The sequence below is a fragment of the Setaria viridis genome, chromosome 8, assembly GCF_005286985.2.
Source record: "Setaria viridis chromosome 8, Setaria_viridis_v4.0, whole genome shotgun sequence".
NCBI classification, from domain to species: domain Eukaryota; kingdom Viridiplantae; phylum Streptophyta; class Magnoliopsida; order Poales; family Poaceae; genus Setaria; species Setaria viridis.
Genome location: NC_048270.2, coordinates 28065852 through 28072461, shown reverse-complemented (window position 1 = coordinate 28072461; position 6610 = coordinate 28065852). Strand labels below are relative to the sequence as shown.

Below are 6610 nucleotides of genomic sequence, written 5' to 3'. Positions count from 1 at the left end.
TGCTTTGTAGAGAAGACGACGTCGCTCTGGTTTCCCATGTCCTTCCGACAAGCTGCCCTGCTCTGTCGATGCCTTTTCGAGAAGTGCGTGCTCTGTTTCCATCCAACTAGAACATGAGGCGCGCTTTGCGCGTCCTATCATCAGCAATAGGAGTATAGGACCGTATGCATCACCACATATTACCTTAAGATGGGCATAAAATATACATCCAACTATGTAAGATTAACAGGAAGTGAAACATGAATACATGATATAACTACACCAATAAGAGTTCAGGCATACAATAAATATAAATCAAGGGCAGAGCTCCTGCCAATTTGGTTCAAAAAACAATAAATATAGATCATCTCAAATACACGTTTTTCATTACGGTGTGCAGGCTTTTTACGACGGTCTGCAGCCCCTTTGAAATGCATCCCTTCCTTTCTTAAAGGGTGGTTAGTAGGAAGAAATCAACGGTGACCCATATACACGACCTTCCTACAGTGTTTCAAATACATACTGTTTGTTTCATTTAAATAGTAGGTGCAGGCCCGATATCCCTTATTTGTCTGTCCTGAAAGGTTACTTAGCGCAGGCCAATCATTGATGGTTACAAACAACAATCCTCTTAGGTCAAAGCTCTCTTGTTTATCCTCATCCCACACACGTACACCTTTTTTTATTCCAGAGTAGTAAAAGTTCAACGGTCCTAGATACACATCAATATCGTTGCTAGGTTGTTTTGGGCCTTGGATAAGCACCAGCATCATAATGAACTTCCGCTTCATGCACATCCAAGGAGGAAGGTTGAACATACATAGGGTTACAGGTCAAGTACTATGACTACTACTCAACTCACCAAAGCATGTTCATTATTCTTATATTGTGGATGACAATTTATTATTCTTAGGTTGAACATGTTACTAACCTTGGATTTGAGGATAGTAAAGATGCTAACACACACACACACACACACACACACACACACACACACACACACACACACACACACACATATATATATATATAGAACATATGGGCCATGGGCCTATAGTATATGGGCCTTAACACCCCCCTCAAACTCAAGGTGGAAAAGGTGGATTTGAAGCATTGAGTTTGAGCAGATGAAGATGATGTTGCTCTCGAGTCTGAGACTTAGTAAAGAAATCTGCCACTTGTAGCTCTGAGGGCACATACTGAAGATCAATTATTTTCTGATGACAATGAGACCAAGTAAAAGAAGAATAAACTCCAATATTTTTGTAACCTCATGCTTTACAGGATCATTGGCAATATGTATGGCTCCAGTGTTGTCACATAGAAGAGGCATGGGGGCATCACAAGAAATACCAAAATCACCTAACAACCATCTCTGCCATACAATCTCTGAAGTAGTAGTGGCAAGTGCTCGAAGTTCTGCTTCTATACTAGGCCGAGACATGGCCACTTGCTTCTTGGACTTCCATGCAATAGGAGAAGAACCAAGAAGAATACAATAACTCGTGACAGAATGACGATCTGTAGGATCATTGGCCCAAGTAGAATCTGAGTAAGCATGAAGCTCAAGTGGGCTATCAGAAGCATAGAACAAGCACTAAGATGATGTTCCCCTTAAATATCTCAGCACATGAAGCAAATGTCCAAAATGGACAAAAGTAGGAGCACTCACAAACTGACTCAAAATATGAATGGCATGAGCAATATAAGGTCTTGTGACCGTGAGATAAACAAGACTTCCCACAATATGACAATACTTAGAGGGATCCTCAAGGGGTGAACCATCAGTGGGACGAAGCTGCAAATGAAGGTCCATAGGTGTAGCTGTTGTCTTATTGTCACTGAGTCCAGATCGAGTAATCAGATCTTGTATGTATTTGGACTGAGAAATATAATATCCCTTAGAAGAATGCAAAACCTCAATCCCTAAGAAATAACTGAGGGGACCCAAATTTGACATATGAAACTGCTCACCAAGTTTCTTTTTCACATAGGATATATATATTCTACATCATCTCCTGTAATCAACATATCATCCATATACAAAAGAAGCAATGTGCGTCCACGTGGAGAGATATGAATAAATAAAGCAGGATCATGATCACTAGAGGAAAACCCAGCAGCCTGTATCACAGAGACAAAACGCTCAAATCAACCATATAAGGCATGGCGTAGATGACAAACATGTCCTGAAGGAACATCAACACCAGGTAGTGGCTTCATATAAACTTTCTCATGTAGATCACCATGAAGAAAGGTATTTTTGACATCCATCTGAGAGATGGTCCAAGAGGATGCAGCTGTCATAGCGATCAATGTACGAACGGTAGTCATATGCACAACTAGCGCAAATGTCTCATCATAGTCCCATCCCTGTGTCTGTTGAAAACCACGGGCAACTAGACGAGCTTTATACCTCTCAATGGAACCATCTTATTTTGTTTTAATTCTGAATACCCATTTGCATGAAATTGGAACAGCTGATGCTGGTAATGGAACAATATCCCAAGTATGCGTACGATCAAGAGCAGCTAGTTCCTCAGACATAGGAAGTTGCCACTCAGGAATACCAGTAGCTTCCTTATAATTAGAGGGTTCATCAATGACAGCATTAACATGTGGGAAACCCAATCTGTCCGGAGGTGCAATAGTAGTCCGATCTCGAAGATCGTAGTGGGAACCAGCCTGTAACTCATCAGGAATAGCAAGTGACTCATCATTATTGTTAGAATCATCAAAAAATAGGAGAATCGGGACTAGCCAATGAGGTTGGAGGTGGTGGAGGCCGTGTGGAGCGACGAGTGTAGAAATGTATGATAGGTGGTGCAGGAGGTGGTGGTGGTGGTGGTGGTGGTGTAGCTGAGGTAGTAGGTGGAGGCTCAACAGGGATGGGTGTAATGGAAGGAGCGGGATCAGGAATACTAGGAAGTATGGGATCAGGAATATTAAGAGTAAGAAATGATGTGAACTGTGTTGGAGAATATGAGGGCTGAGTAGAAGGGCTGTAAAAGAAAGGACGGTCTTCAGCAAAGGTCATATCACGTGAAATACGTATGCGACGAGAAGAAGGATTATAGCAACGGTAATCCTTATGTTCAGGACTATACCCAAGAAAAACACACTCAACAGACTGGGCAGTCAACTTTGTCCGCTCACGTGGAGCAAGTAAGACATAGCAAGTACATCGAAAAACATGAAGATGATCATACTTAGGCGGAATACCAAAGAGTACCTCACCTGGACAGAGGCCAGACAATTTTGAAGATGGTTGTCTATTGATGAGGTAGACTACAGTGGAAACGGCTTCACCTCAGAAATGAGATGGAACAAAAGATGAAATGAGAAGCGTACAAGCAGTCTCTATAAGATGACGGTGTTTGTGCTCGGCAACACCGTTCTGTGCATGAGCACCTGGACAGGAGAGCTGAGCAAGAGTACCCTCTGAGGTTAGAATTTGACGAAATTTAGCAGACAAGTACTCACCACCAGAATCAGAATGAAAAATTTTAATAGGAGTGGAAAACTGAGTGTAAACCATATGAGCAAAAGACTGATAAATGGAACACAACTGGGAACGATGTTTCATAAAATATATCCAAGTATAGCGAGAATGATCATCAATAAAAATGGCATAATATTTGTGACCGCCCTTTGTAGCAAAAGGAGCAGGTCCCCATACATCTGAATGAATAAGAGCAAAAGGTGTAGCACTATGAGAGACAGTAGATGAATATGGAAGTTGTATTTGTTTTTCAAGTTTGCAACCTTTACAATGAAAACTAGACTCAATGGAAGTAGGACCTAGACAATCTTTATTTATCAAGGTAGATAACCGAGACCCACACAAATGACCTAAATGATGATGCCACTTGGCGGAGGATGAAGTTAAAGATGAGGCAATAGATGAGACACGCGCTGAAGACTGAGGAAGATGCAAAGTATCAAAAACATAGAGGCTAGGTGAACCTCTACGGCAATGGCCAGTCCCAATCACAGTCCTTGTTCGACGATCCTGAATAAAACAAGATGAGTCATCAAATCCAACAAAGCAATTTTGATCGGTAACTTAATTGACTGAGAGAAGATTCATAGACAATGTAGGTACAAAAGGGACATCAGGCACAGAAAAATGAGAGGTAGAAAGAGAGCCTTGATGAGTGATATAGCAAGATGTACCATCAACTATCTGGATAGAAGTACCATCAGTAACTGCCTTGCAATCAACAAGCTGGGACTGATCCGATGTCACATAAAAATAAGCCCCTGAGTCAAGTACCCAAGAGGAGACCGGCGCACCAACAGAAGAGGTAGCAGCGACAAACACTGCACCTTTTGGAGTGGGAGCAGTACCACGTCCACGACCAGTCCTAGCAGCTTGACGAGCATGAAACTCAGCCAGCTTCTCTGGGTGCTGAGAGAAACAGTTGTCTGGAGAATGACCAGTCTTGCTACAGTGCTTACAAGGATCTGAAGAAGTATCTTAGATGTACTGAACCTCTGAGAAGCTGCCAACACACCGTGAGATACTGACATAGATGCAACAGACATAGACCGAAGGCGAGTCTCTTCAGCAATTAACTCAGACAAAGCACATGCTATGGTTAAGTTAGAAGAATCATGTAACAGTCTTTTATGAAAAGAATCAAATTCTTCCCTTACTCTCATGACAAAGCGATATACAAAGAACTTCTCAATAAATTTGTGTGCTGGACACTGATCAGCAGCACAAGCACCTATCATGGAGGTCAAAGAGCCTACCAGACGATCAAATGTTGAGTAGTAATCATCAATGGACATATCATTCTGCTCAATTGTTTGAGTTTGCTGCATGAGAGTATGTAGAAGGGCACCACTGTCCTGAACAAATCTATCCTTCAACGAAGACCAAATGACTTTGGCTGTTTTAAACTTAGACAGACTCATAATCATAGACTGCTTAGTACTGTTGACCATGGCAGCCATCACTTTGCCATCACTAATTTGCCAATCAGTGACTTCTTTAGCATTGCTACCATCAGGCTTAAGTGCAGGTGGATCATCAGTTAGATGAAAATAGAGACCAGTACCCTCAAAGCAGTTTCTACACAGAAAGCTCACTCAGGATAATTGTGACCATCTAGAGTGATGCTGATAACAATTGCATTTATCTGTGACATGTTGAAAAACAGAGGAACATATATCACCGTGGCTGGGTAGAGGAGCAGAGCAGTCTCAGCAGATGGTAGCACACCAGCAGCACACCGAGCACTGCAAGCAGATGGAGGAGCATATAAAGAACTGCAGCCGATCCTCCAGATAGAGCACGAGCCCACGACGTGTGGGCTGACGGACGATGACTCCGTGACGGGCGTGCCAAGACGAAGAGGCAGCATGACGCATGGCGAAGGGGCTCCGTGACGAGCGGCGTGATAGATGGCACGATGGACGGCGAAGCGGCGGCTCCGCGATGCACGGATGGCTGCTCAATCCCGCGTCAAGCAGGCAGAGCACGGGTTCATGACGGGGACGGGCGGCGACCGCGATGGGGATGGGTGATGGAGGAGGAGCCGCAACGGGCGACAGAGAAGAGGCCGCGACGGGCAGCGGGGACAAGCCACGACAGGCGGCAGAGGAAGAACCACGACGAGCGGCGGGGAGGAGCCACAACAGGCGGCAGGGACTTGCCGCAACGGGTGGCAGAGGAGGAGTCGCGACGGCGGAGGGGAGGCCACTACGGGCGGTGGGGGAAAAAAATTGGATCTCGGGTGGATTAGATTAGACCTAATCCTAACCCTAAACCATGCTCTGATTCCATGTTAAAAACCTTGAATTTGAGGATAGTAAAAATGCTAACAGTGGAGACATATATATAGAACATATGGGCCATGGGCCTATAGTATATGGGCCTTAACAGAACATACATAGGGTCACAGGCCAAGTACTATGACCACATAGGGCAAACAACCTGTTTTGCTTCATAAGTTGTGGACGGCAATTCATTATTCTTGGAAAGCATGTTCTTTACAATTTTTCAGTATCCCCTGAAATGCCTTATCAGACACACCATTTTTTGCCTTCAATTGCATAATTTACAATGTACTACCCAACTTTTTATGCCCCTGCTTGCAATTTGGGTGCAACAATTTTTTGTGGTCATCTATCATACGCTGCAACTTTGCTGATTCCTTCTCAGTTTCACAGTCTTTCTGTGCATCTCCTAGAACCGGACTAAGATCATCCGTAGGGCCGTCTTCTACAAACTCTTCTTCGTTAGCCTCGCCCATTGTAGTATCTGCAAAAGCTTAACCTGCATACCAGTCCAGAATGTTGTTATCATCCTCTTCTTCGTCGTCTTCCATTATAACCCCTCTTTCATCGTGCTTGGTCCAAACCACATAGTTAGGCATTTCAACCAAAGTTTGTGGACTCAAAGTTCTTCTGTTCTACCATTATTTTAGGATTCTTGACTCCGTGATGTTCACTATGGAGCGTCTATAGTCTTTAGTGTATCTTTGTTGTCCTATTCCAGAATTCTAGTTTTTTTTATTTTTGTCGAACTAGTGAATGATACGAAGGTTGACTGGTGTAATTTTCATGTCACTCTAATTTATAGCAACGACCAAATTCTATTTCTTTGACCTACAATTTATTT

General features: G+C 43.3%; 1 pseudogene; it reads right to left on the bottom strand.

The window, feature by feature from the left end:
• Positions 1 to 3670: 3670 nt before the first annotated feature.
• On the bottom strand, positions 3671 to 4776 carry LOC140223614 (uncharacterized; annotated as a pseudogene).
• Positions 4777 to 6610: the final 1834 nt, after the last annotated feature.